Source organism: Odocoileus virginianus, chromosome 1 (genome assembly GCF_023699985.2).
Source record: "Odocoileus virginianus isolate 20LAN1187 ecotype Illinois chromosome 1, Ovbor_1.2, whole genome shotgun sequence".
Taxonomy (NCBI): Eukaryota; Metazoa; Chordata; class Mammalia; order Artiodactyla; family Cervidae; genus Odocoileus; species Odocoileus virginianus.
In genome coordinates, this window is record NC_069674.1 from 1,645,845 (window position 1) to 1,658,131 (window position 12,287).

Consider the following 12,287-nt stretch of genomic DNA (forward strand, 5'->3'; position numbering starts at 1 on the left):
AAAGGTCTCTCTTTGACATATATTATTTCCTCCCACATTATTTTATACCTTTACTTCTATAATTTATTTGTATATAGGGCTGTACCAAAACAAACACTTTCATCAGATAAACACCATTGATTTTTTCAAATGCTTAGAAATATTCCTTTCCAAACAGCAGTCTTTATTTTTTTTCACTGACTGGTTAAGCTTTTGAGTCTTCTATTGAGGAAACTGTTAAGTTTTTTTTTTTTAATAAAACAATGTTTAATGTCTAGAAAATATTAAACTAATATTTTCCTACATGAAATGTTTTTTAAAACGTATAATTTAGTATGTGGTTTAAAAAATTGATAATCTGTAAAATGTACTTTAAGCTGCTTTTATGTCCAGGGCATAGACTTGAAAGCAGTGAGATCTTTGAGAGCATTGATATACCCACACTGACTTAAAAGGTGTACTTTAGCTCCTTAGTTTTTTACTTGCCTGGCATTCATATAGTTTTCTTAATTTTTCAATGTACAAGAATATTTTGGTCATCTTTCAAAAGTAAAACATTTCCACTTTGTCATTGAAACAGTTGAATAAATCTTCATTTGATGTTCTTACCTTTTGTAAAACACTGTAGTAGACTGTATTCTCAGTTTATTGGCTAAATATTATTTCAGACAAAAGTTTCCACTAGGCAGTTCTGTTCCATTTTCTAGTCTTAGATTTTGACTTGAGTGTTCACAAATTATTTTTAAAAATCCCATTATTCAACCTTAACAACTAGCTTATGACAAAAATTACAAGTAACTTTGAATTGCTTTTGTTTTAGCTCTTGTGTTGCCTCCATTATTTATTCAAGACTCATAGCTCTCAGGGATGCAGGCTGTGCCAGGAAAGTATAAGCTTCATAGTGATAGTGATCTTCATAATTCTTACAGAGAATTCCATATTTTAGTAGAAAGTGAAATCTAAGTGTAAATGTAAAAGGGACCGCCTTTCCACAGACTAACACAAAGCTCATTTACTTAAGAGGTCTTATTTTCTTTGTGTTTGCATTATAGGACTTGTTATTGTTTTGACTTCTGCTTATGGTGTGCTAATCTTGAAAATGCCAAAAAATACATTTTTATAACTTGATTTGTAGCTGTTGTCATTTGTGTTATGGCAGTCCAACAGTTTCTGTGATATAGCCAACCTACCATTTTATCATGTATGAAATTCACTGTGCACTGTTATTTAAGATTAATTGTTAATAGTAACATATACTGATTTTATGGAAGAAAATTACATGCTGAGTACCAGTTTAATACAAAGAAAACAAATTAATGGCAAAATGTGCTTTTTGAAGATCAACACATTAAATTCCTGAGTAGTTTGCCATAGAGATAAATAAAAAGAAGAAAAAGAAAGATGGGACAATTAAAATGCGGCTAACAAACGCCTGGCCCCAGCTGTCCAAACAGGATTAATGGAGTGTATTAGGGTACAGTGAGTCATGTGGTGCTTTGCAAAATATCAACACACACTGCATTACATGTTATGCCCAGTGGCACTGAATAGATGAAAAGAAATAAATACGTTAAACAGATTCATAGAGGCTTTTCACAGTATTAAAAAAGCACATTTCTAGACTAAAAGAAAAAGCTTTATTTTAGTATTATGGGAAATGCAAACTAGAGAGTTACTTTGTCATTCCTCTATTAACCCTTTAGAATTGAGTCTTTGATTTTAAGAAGATAAAATATAGAGAATTGTCATGAATATTATCCTAGTGTATAACGGGATTTTGATTTACTAGCTGAAAAGCTTATAAGACTAGAATAGAGGATGTATTTAACAACCGAATTCCAAGCTGTGAAAGTTTTCGCTCTTTCTCATTGCCTCTCACAAGGGAGTCCTGACCTTAGGGTGCTCTCATCTGCTTCTGTGAATTCAACCAGCATTCTCAGTTAAGTAAGAAACCAAGGAACAAGGGCAATTATCACTTACCTGTATGTGTGCAGTTTTTTTCTTATTTTAATCAGTTTTAGTAATGATAACTTTATTTGTAAATTAGAAATACTTTGAATCCTATATTAATCATTTGATGATATTTTTGCTTCAAAAATGAAAATATTTTTTAAAAAGTATAATTTGCCAATTGCTATTGCTGCATCATAAGTGTAAAATAATAGCTTTAGAAGTTGAATGCCTGGTGTGATATGACAGACTTATTACAGAATTCTTCTGAAATAGCTTCTTATGTTTAAATAGAGAAGATTTTGTACTAATTTTAAAAATTGCCACTGAGTAGATTTTAGAAGCATATCACTTAACCACAAAGCATTGGGTTGTGAGGAGCATGTTGGTCATGTGTTCTTAGCCAAATGAAATTAATAGAGAGAGTAGTATTTTGTCCATGGGAAACATGAAGAATCTGTGCTTGAGATTTTTTTATTTGAACTCTTTAAAACCTTTTAAAAGTGATGCCATGCCAGGGAATATGATTTCTAAAGTGTTGTTTTGCTGCCTATATATAGTGCACAGTTTTTGAAGAATCCAATGTTTTGAGGCTGTGATGTCCATATATTTTTAGTAATCAGTTTACTTTTTGATATAATAAACTCTCAAGATGATTAGAGGAGATGGTTGACTAACAAGGGAAAATAGAAGAGGGTCAATCTAATAAATTACCTATAGATGGCCAGACTTTTCTATAATAAAATATTTTAAAGGCAGCAGTGAATTTGAGAATAAATTTTGTGAGATTGCGGACATGTTCTTTGTTATTCTTAATGAAGAAACAACTGAGGGATTGACAGTTTTTACCTTATTCTTTATTTGAAATCTCTTAACAGGAGAAGTTTCCTCAGATATAACCAATAGACTTTGAAATACTGTTACTAATTTCTATTATGAAATTATTTTTATAGTTATGGTTTCATCTCAAAATTCCTTCTGTAAATTATAAGTTATTCAAGGCCCAAGCACAGATATGTATATATATATATATTTTAAATTTATATGGATGCTTACTCTTATTAAAACTAAAAAACCCGACTTATTCTTCCAAGTCAGCTGGAATCTGATTTTGGTATTTCCATGTATTTCTCATCTGGGTCCCCTCTAGCCCAACATCTCTCAGGAGGTGAAGTGGATTATTCTCTTTTGTTCCTTGATGGATGGAGCATGTTTAGACACTGGTCCTTCACGGGAGAGGTCTTTATTCTGGTTTTATGAATATTCTCTAATCTTTACCCCAAGCTTTCCCTCTCCAGTATGAATCAGAAAGAAACGCTCCTTAGACATGACAAATGAGAACTCAAAAGTATAAATCATAGTATATATTCCTAATTATGACTTTCATGTAAAAATAACTCTAAGCTCTGTATTGAAAATTTCTTAGCAAAAAATTGTATATGACTTAATTACATTCTGTTATATTGAAGAGAGTAATAAATGAGTGGTATGACTAACTTTTGATTGATTACTAATGGTCTTATAACTGAACAATAAATTTGTATATCTAATTAGGATTTTTTAATAGTAAAGAGAAAGCATTCCGTGCCAAATGTCTGAAAGAATTCAGAGAGTCACTACTGCTCACTCCCTTACCATTCTTGTTCCCATTGTCCACTTGTTGCGTCCTTCTGATGCTGTTCTTATTTCAGAGTTCCTCCTGCCTGAGAGAAGGTTGTATTGACCATACATTATAAAGAATCTAGCCAGCTGTTGACATACATTCAAATCCCTTGAATTTTAATTTGATATAAAATATTTTTCATATGAAGATAATTTCAGTTAGGATTGTTCAGTTGGAAGATGTAAGATGTAATTTTTTAAATGTAAACCACAGTAAGGTTATAATTTGCACTAAGAACCAAGACCCTCCCAACCTGGCTGAGAATACTTAAGAGCACACCTGTACATGGCCAACTCTGAGACCGAGGAACAGATTATCTCCTTTTTTTATAGGAAGTTCTATTTAAAAATTTTTAATAAGTATGTACATGAGTAAATTCCACTTATAAAGGATATTAAAAATTAGAGCTCAGGCTTGAATTCCTTGTGACCACCACTTTTAATCCCAGTCCCCTCTTTAGAGTTTCCAAGAACCAGTTTAACATATATAGTTATTTAAAATCTTTTTCTGGGTACACACACACAGAGACACAGCACTCTGTAGAAAATTTAAAACTCTCACCTGGGTATTGCTTTGTGTGACTCCTAACCTCAGTGTTCACCCAATAGAGTTAGAAGAGGAAAAGGTTTCAAGCTCATTTCTTCTACCAGAATTCAGACAGCTGAAGATGAATTTCAAACCAGAATACTTACCTCTTCCTGCTGAGATCACCTGTGACCTCTGAGTTGCCCAGTTGTGTGGGTTTTGCTATTGTCTTAATTGTTCTGTGGCACTTGCTGTTTGTAACCCCTCTTCTCAGATCTCCTCTTTCTCCACCTTGGGGCACCACTCTCCTTTTCTCCTCCTCCTTCTTTGGCCGTTCTTTAACTGTCTCTCTTATTGCTCCTCAGCTTCACCCACACACTTGTCCTCAGATCCACTCCTCTAACCCACCGCCCATCCCTGAGCTAGGGGCAGGTGACCCCAGCTCTGCCCTCCACGGTGTCCCCCAGCTCCTCATGTGGGTCATCCCTGCAGCAAGACCCGTAGGTGCGTGTGTGTGTGTCTGACCTCCCTCCTGCCGGCTCTCTCTCCTGTCCGCACTCCCTCCTGCCCTTTCTCCCCTCCCTCGTCCTCCCCTGTCGGTCCTCAGGCACTCTCTGTACAGTACACAAGCCAGGGAGTTGGGAGTTACGTTAGACACTCTGCCATCTTGTACCAACACCTGCGGCACTACCTGTTTTCAGCTTGTTAATCTCTGACATTGGGGCTTCCCTGGTGGTCCAGTGGTTAAGACTCTGCCCTTCCATTCAGGGGGCATGGGTTTGATCCCTGGTCAGGGAACTAAGAGCCCACATGTCACACAGCACGACCAGAAAAAAAAATTTTTCTCACATTCACTCTGCCTTTCCATTGCCTTTATTAAAAGAAAAGTAAAAAGAATCAGATTTGTTTATCAAGTAATCAAAGCAAGAGTTGAGTGTATGATTTTATTTTAGTATTTCATTGTGAAGGATTGTGCATGAGCTGGATTCTAAACACGTGTTCTTTTCTTTGAGGAGGGTAGAGTAAGAAGTGAAACAAAAGCAAAGCATCAGTGTCCGACTCTTTGTGACCCCCATGGACTGTAGCTGATTGGACTCCTCTGTCCGTGGGGTTCTCCAGGCAAGAATACTGCAATGGGTTGCTATTTCCTTCTCCAGCCCAGGGATTAAACCCACATCTCCTGCATTGCAAGCAGATTCCTTACATCTGAGCCACCTGGGAAGCCCTAGCAGCACCAGGGAAGTGTGTAATTTTTCAGATGAGGACGTGACATTGAGAGCTACTCTGGAGGCCCCATCTCGGGAGGTTTTCTCTAGGAAGAGAGCGGACAGTTACCATCTACTGGAGATCTTAAACTTTCACTTGTTTTAATATTAGCACTTTAGGTTTGTTCTTGGACTGTGGTTATAGTTCCCTTTCATTTAACTTTAGTTTGTATTAGAATTTGCATCCATTAGTTCATTTGGACTACTAAGTTAAATTGCCTTCACATTAGGACAAGATGTATTTGTAGCATATAAACAGTCATGACTAAAATTGATTTGATATTTGAAAACACACTTTCCCATCTCCAAGCCCACACTGGCTCACATTGTTCCCACTACCCTCTCTCCAGCTTTGCTCTATCTCTCCAAGCTTTCTCATTCTGTAACGACAGGCCAGATCCTCTGTCACATGTGAAAGGTGTATTGGATTCTTGTTTCAGCCTTGTGTTACACTTGTTTTACCAAAATTAAAAAGAGAAAAAGGAATGAAGCATTGGACACATGCTCCATTGTGTTTGAGCCTTGAAAACATTGTGCAGAGTGAAATAAGCCAGGCACAAAAGGCCACGTAAGTCTGTGACTCTACTTACATGGAGTATCCAGAATAGGAAAACCCATAGAGACGGAAAGTGGGTTAGTGGTGGCCAGAGGTGACGGGGGCAGTGGGGAGGGCTGGGGTAGTGATAGAAATGTTTCGCAGTTAGATCGAGATGGTGGCTAATACTGTTCTCTTTACCACTGGCTTGACTTGTAATCTAATCCCAAGGGTAAATTTTTTTCTTAAATTTTTATTTGTTGATTTTTTTTAGCATAGTTGACATACAATATTAGTTTCAGATGTGCAGCACAGTGATTTGATGCTTATGTATATTATGCATTGATCCTCACGATAAGCTTAGTGTGAGCATCTATCATACAAAGTTATTACAGTGTTGCTCACCGTATTCTCTATGCTGTATATTAAGTCCCTGTGGCTTATTTATTTAATAACTGGAGGTTTGTACCTCTTAATCCCCTTTACCTCTTTCACCCACCCTCCCACTTGCCTCCCCTCAACCTGTTTGTCCTCTGTATCTATGAGTCTGTTTTCATTTTTTTTAATTTTTCACATATAACTAAGATCATATGGTGTTTGTGTTTCTTTGTCTGGCTTGTTTCATGATACCTCTCGATCCATCCATGTGTTGCAAATGGCAAGGTTTTAGGGTTTTTTATGGCTGACTAATATTGCATTGTAGGCATAGAACTATACATATATATATATATATATATATATATATAAAATATGTAGTACATGTCGTTCATCCATTCATCTTGTCAGTGGACACTTAGGTTACTTCTATGCTTTGGCTGTTGCAAATAATGCTGCAGTGAGCATCAAAGTGCATATATATTTTGAATTAGTATTTTGCTACGCTAGCCTTCCTTTCGTTTCTGTTTGCAGGAAATATTGTTTTCCATCTCTTTTCTTTCAGTCTGTGTGTGTCTTTAGATCTGAAGTAAGGCTCTTGTAAGTAGCATATATATGGGTCTTGTATTTTTTCTTCTTTTAGCCACCATGTGTCTTTTGATTAGAGCATTTAGTTCATTTGTATGTTTTAAAGTAATTATTTATGGGTACTTATTACCCGTTAATTATTTTTCAGGTTTTTGGGTAGTTCTTTGTTTCTTTTCTTCTCCTCCCTTGTGATTTGATGACTTTATTTAATGTTATGTTTGTATTTCCTTCTGTTTAGTTTTTGTGTATTTTTACTGTTCTTATGCTTGAGGGTGCTATGATATTCATGCATAACAACCTTCTCTGTATAGAGCAGTCCATTTTAAGTTGATGGTTGCATCAATTTGAGCAGTTTGTAAAAACACTACATCTCACCCTTCCCTTCCTCACACTTTATGTTTTGACATCACATTTTACATCTTTTTATTTTATGTATCACTTGACTATTTGTTTTAGAGACAGATGATTTTTACTACTTTCGTTTTTTAACCTTTATACTAGCTTTATTGGGGCTTCCCAGGTGGCTCCGTGGTAACGAATCTGCTTGCCAATGCAGGAAATGCAGGAAATGTGGGTTCGATCCCTGGGTTGGGAAGATCTCCTGGAGGAGGAAATGGTGACCCACTCTAGTATTCTTGCCTGGAAGATTCCATACATAGAGGAGTCTGGTGGGGTCATAGAGAGTCAGAGATGACTGAGTATACACCAACTGGCTTTACAGGTCACTGAGCTACTACCTTTTATGTTTGCCTTTACCAGTGAGATTTTTTTTCTTTCATAATTTTCTTGTTTCTAGTTGTGGCTTTTTCTTTTCCCTTTAATGAAGTCCCTTGTTAAGCCAGTTTAGTGGTGATGAACTAACTTTCTTAGCTTTTGCTTATCTGGGAAATTATTTCTCCTTCAATTCTAATAATCTTGCTGGTTAGAGTATTCTTGATTTTAAGTCTTTTCCCTTCAGTACTTTAAATATATTATACCAGTCTCTTCTGGCCTGTAAGGTCATACTGACAAACCTAACTGAACTGTGGGGGTTCTCTTGAATGTAATTCGTTGTCTTTCTGTTGCTGCTTTTAAGAGTCTTTCTTTAATGTTTGACATTTTAATAATGATGTGACTTGTTTGGGTCTCTTTGGTTTCCTCTTATTTGGGAGCACATCCTCCACCCCTCTTCCCCCACCAGAGTTTACTCATGCTCTAATGGATAGTTCAGCACCCCTCTTTATCCTGCAATGAAAATGTGTTTCCACTCCCAGTGCTTCAAAGACTTCTGCCATTAGATTAATCTCCAGTCTCTCTAAGGTGGCACAGAACTACGTTTATACCTAGCTCCACCTGTATGTCCCACTTCATCGCTTGCACCCCTGGTTCAGGTTGTAACAGGGGTGCTCTTCAGATGTGTTGGGATAGGAATCAAATACAGCTCTGTCCATTATGTCTTTGAATATGTTACTTTGTCTGTGGTGAATAATTTCATCACCACCTATTCCCTGGCATAACCTAACATGTCATTTGAGAGTCATCTCAGCTATTAACTCCACAGGTAAAGTTTTCCTTGAATTTCTCCCCCTTTGAGCTCCCTCCTGCATACTCCCATAATACTTTTCTTAGTCCTCTGTATATCTGCCATGTCACTCATCCATTGTATTCTAACTGCTCTCTTTTCGTTCCACAAAACTGTGGTCTCCTTAAAGAAAGTAGTGATCAAGTGTGTCCAGTGTCTGCATGTGGCATTTAGGACATGTGTGTGCAATGAGGAACTCATATGCTTTTCAATTTTCCATTTTACTTAACTGTGCAGAGACTTTAAGTTCTGCTGAAAGTATTTCATCCATGAAGGGAATAAATGTCATACATACATACTTGTAACTCATGTTAGTTGTAACATACAAGTTAGTGTGTAGGGTTAGGAATATGATAGGAACTCAAAAATACTGTAAAATATAACTCATACCACAACAGCAAGTACAGAAATAAAGAATTTCTAATTAAATCTATTTGGCATAGCATGCACTAATGTATCCATGCATGGGATGGAGTATATAGTGTGAAGCCTGTTAAATACATTTTAACAGCTTTATTGAAATAAATGAAAATGACATATCGTAAACTGTACTCATTTAAAGTGTGTAATTTGATAAGTTTTGGCTTAACGTGTATAACTGTGAATCTGTTACTGCAATCAAGTTAGTGAGCAAGTCTGTCACCCTCAGATGTTTCCTTTTGGTCCTATATATTTCCTCCCTCATACCTTCCCCCAACTCCCCCTCCCCCAATATCCCCAGGCAACCACTGACCTTTCTGTAACGATAAAAGTAGTTGACATTTCCTAGAATTTTTTGTAAGTAAAATCACTTATTATGAAATATTTTTGTTTCTTTAACTCATTGCATTTAAGATTAGTCCGTGTTGTATGTGTCAGTAGTTTATTTTCTATTATTGCATTGTTTGTATATATCACAATTTGTTTTTCTATTCACCCACTGAAGGACATTTGAGTTGTTCACAGCTTCTAGCTACTATTATAAATGAAGCTGCCGTGGACATTCACATCTAAGTCTCTGTATTCATTTCTCTTGGGTAGTAACTATTAATTGAAATGGAATGCCTGGGTGTATACTTCAGTTTTAAAGGAATGGCTAACTGTTCAAAGTGCTCATGCCTTTGTATGTCTCCATCACAAGTGTGTGAAAACTGGCTCCTCTCCATCTTTACCAGTACTGGGTATAGTCAGTCGATTCACTGTCAGCCTTTCTAATAGGTGTAGAGTGAACTTAACTTGAATTTCCCAGATGACTAATGCGCTCATATTTTCTTTGATGAAATATTTATTCAAATCTTTGGCTCATCTTAAAAATTAGAGTGATTTTCATATTGTTGAGTTTTTCATGCTATTTTCATATTCTGGATAAAGGTTCTTTATCAAGATATGTGATTTGAAAATGTTTCCCCCATTCAGTGGCTTGTCTTTTTATTCTTTTGCCAATATTTTAGAAAGGATAGACTTTCTTAATTTGATGAAATCAGATTTACCAAATTTTCTTTTATGGATTGTGCTTTTGGTATCATATATACTAAGTCTTCCTCTAATCAGGGTCACAAAGATTATCCCTTGTGTTTTCTTCTAGAAGCTTTATACTTAGGCCTATGACCTATTTTGAATTAAATTCTATATATATAGTATGAGGTATGAATTAACGTTTATTTCTTGGCATTTGGTAACCAGTTATTGCAACACCACTGCTTGAGAATTCTCTTCCACTCAATTGCTTTTGAAACTTTGTTGGAAATCAGTTGTCCATCTATGTGTGAGTGTGGGTCTGTTTCTTAACTCAGTTGTGTTCTGTTGATGTCCTTGTCTTTACACCAGTGCTACACCATTTAGGTTAATGTGGTTGATGATGAGACAAAAAGATATGACACTGAAAGATGAACTTCCCAGGTCAGTAGGTCCCCAATACACTATTGGAGAAGAGTGGAGATATAACTCCAGAAAGAATGAAGAGGCAGAGACAAAGCAAAAACAATGCTCAGTTGTGGATGGGACTGGTGATGGAAGTAAAATCCATTGCTGTAAAGAACAGTATTGCTTAGGAACCTGGAATGTTAGGTCCACGAATCAAGGTAAATTGGAAGTGGTCAAACAGGAGATGGCAACAGTGAACATCGATATTTTAGGAATCAGCGAACTAAAATGGACTGGAATGGGCAAATATAACTCAGATGACCATTATATCTACTACTATGGGCAAGAATCCCTTAGAAGAACTGGAGTAGCCCTCATAGTCAACAAGAGTCCGAAATGCAGTTCTTGGGTGCAGTCTCAAAAATGACAGAATGATCTCTGTTCATTTCCAAGGCAAACCATTCAATATCACAACAATCCAAGTCAGTGCCCCAACCAGTAATGTGAAGAAGCTGAAGTTGAATGGTTCTGTGAAGACCTACAAGACCTTCTAGAACTAACACCAAAAAAAGATATCCTTTTCATTACAGGGGACTGGAATGCAAAAGTAGGAAGTCAAGAGACACCTGGAGTAACAGGCAAATTTGGCCTTGGAGTACGGAATGAAGCAGGGCGAAGGCTAACAGGGTTTTGTGAAGAGAACGCACTGGTCATAGCAAACACCTTCTCCCAGCAACACAAGAGAGGACTCTACACATGGGCATCACCAGATGGCCAACACTGAAATCACATTGATTCTATTCTTTGCAGCCAAAGATGGAGGAGTTCTATACAGTCAGCAAAAACAAGACCGGGAGCTGACTGTGGCTCAGATCATGAACTCCTTATTGTAAAATTCAGATTTAAATTGAAGAAAGTGGGGAAAACCACTAGCCCATTCAGGTATGACCTAAATCACATCCTTTACGATTATACAGTGGAAGTGACAAATAGATTGAAGGGATTAGATCTGATAGACAGAGTGCCTGAAGAACTGTGGATGGAGGTTCATGACATCATACAGGAGGCAGTGATCAAGACCATCCCCAAGAAAAAGAAATGCAAAAAGGCAAAATGGTTGTCTGAGGAAACCTTACAAATAGCTGAGAAAAGAAGAGAAGCGAAAGGCAAAGGAGAAGAAGAAGATATACCCATTTGAATACAGAGTTCCAAAGAATAGCAAGGAGAGACAAGAAAGCCTTCCTCAGTGATCAGTGCAAAGAACTAGAGGAAAACAATTGAATGGGAAAGACTGGAGATCTCTTCAAGAAAATTAGACATGCCAAGGGAACATTTCATGCAAAGATGAGCTGCATAAAGGACAGAAATGGTATGGACCTAACAGAAACAGAAGATATTAAGAAGAGGTGGCAAAAATACACAGAAGAACTGTACAAAAAAGATCTTCATGACCCAGATAACCGTGATGGTTTGATCACTCACCTAGAACCAGACATCCTGGAGTCCAAAGTCAAGTGATGCTTAGGAAGCATCACTATGAACAAAGCTAGTGGAGGTGATGGAATTCCAGTTGAGCGATTTCAAATCCTAAATGATGATGCTGTGAAAGTGCTGCACGCAATATGCTAGCAAATTTGGAAAACTCAGCAGTGGCCACAGGACTTGAAAAGGTCAGTTTTCATTCCAATCCCAAAGAAAGCAATGCCAAAGAATGTTCAGACTACCGGACAATTGTACTCATGTCACACACTAGTAAAGTAATGCTCAAAATTCTCCAAGCCAGGCTTTAACAGTACGTGAACTGTGAACTTCCAGATGTTCAAGCTGGATTTAGAAAAGGCAGAGGAACTAGAGTTCAGATTGCCAACATCCACTGGATCATTGAAAAAGCAAGAGAGTTCTAGAAAAACATTTACTTCTGCTTTATTGACTACTCCAAAGCCTTTGACTGTGTGGATCACAACACTGTGGAAAATTCTTAAAGAGATGGGAATACCAGACCAC

General features: G+C 37.0%; 1 protein-coding gene across 8 annotated transcripts in view; it reads left to right on the forward strand.

Annotated features, from left to right (window-relative positions):
• LMBR1 (limb development membrane protein 1) overlaps positions 1-12,287 on the forward strand; it is a 131,549-nt gene that overhangs the window by 101,628 nt on the left and 17,634 nt on the right. The gene's annotated exons all lie outside the window — the stretch shown is intronic.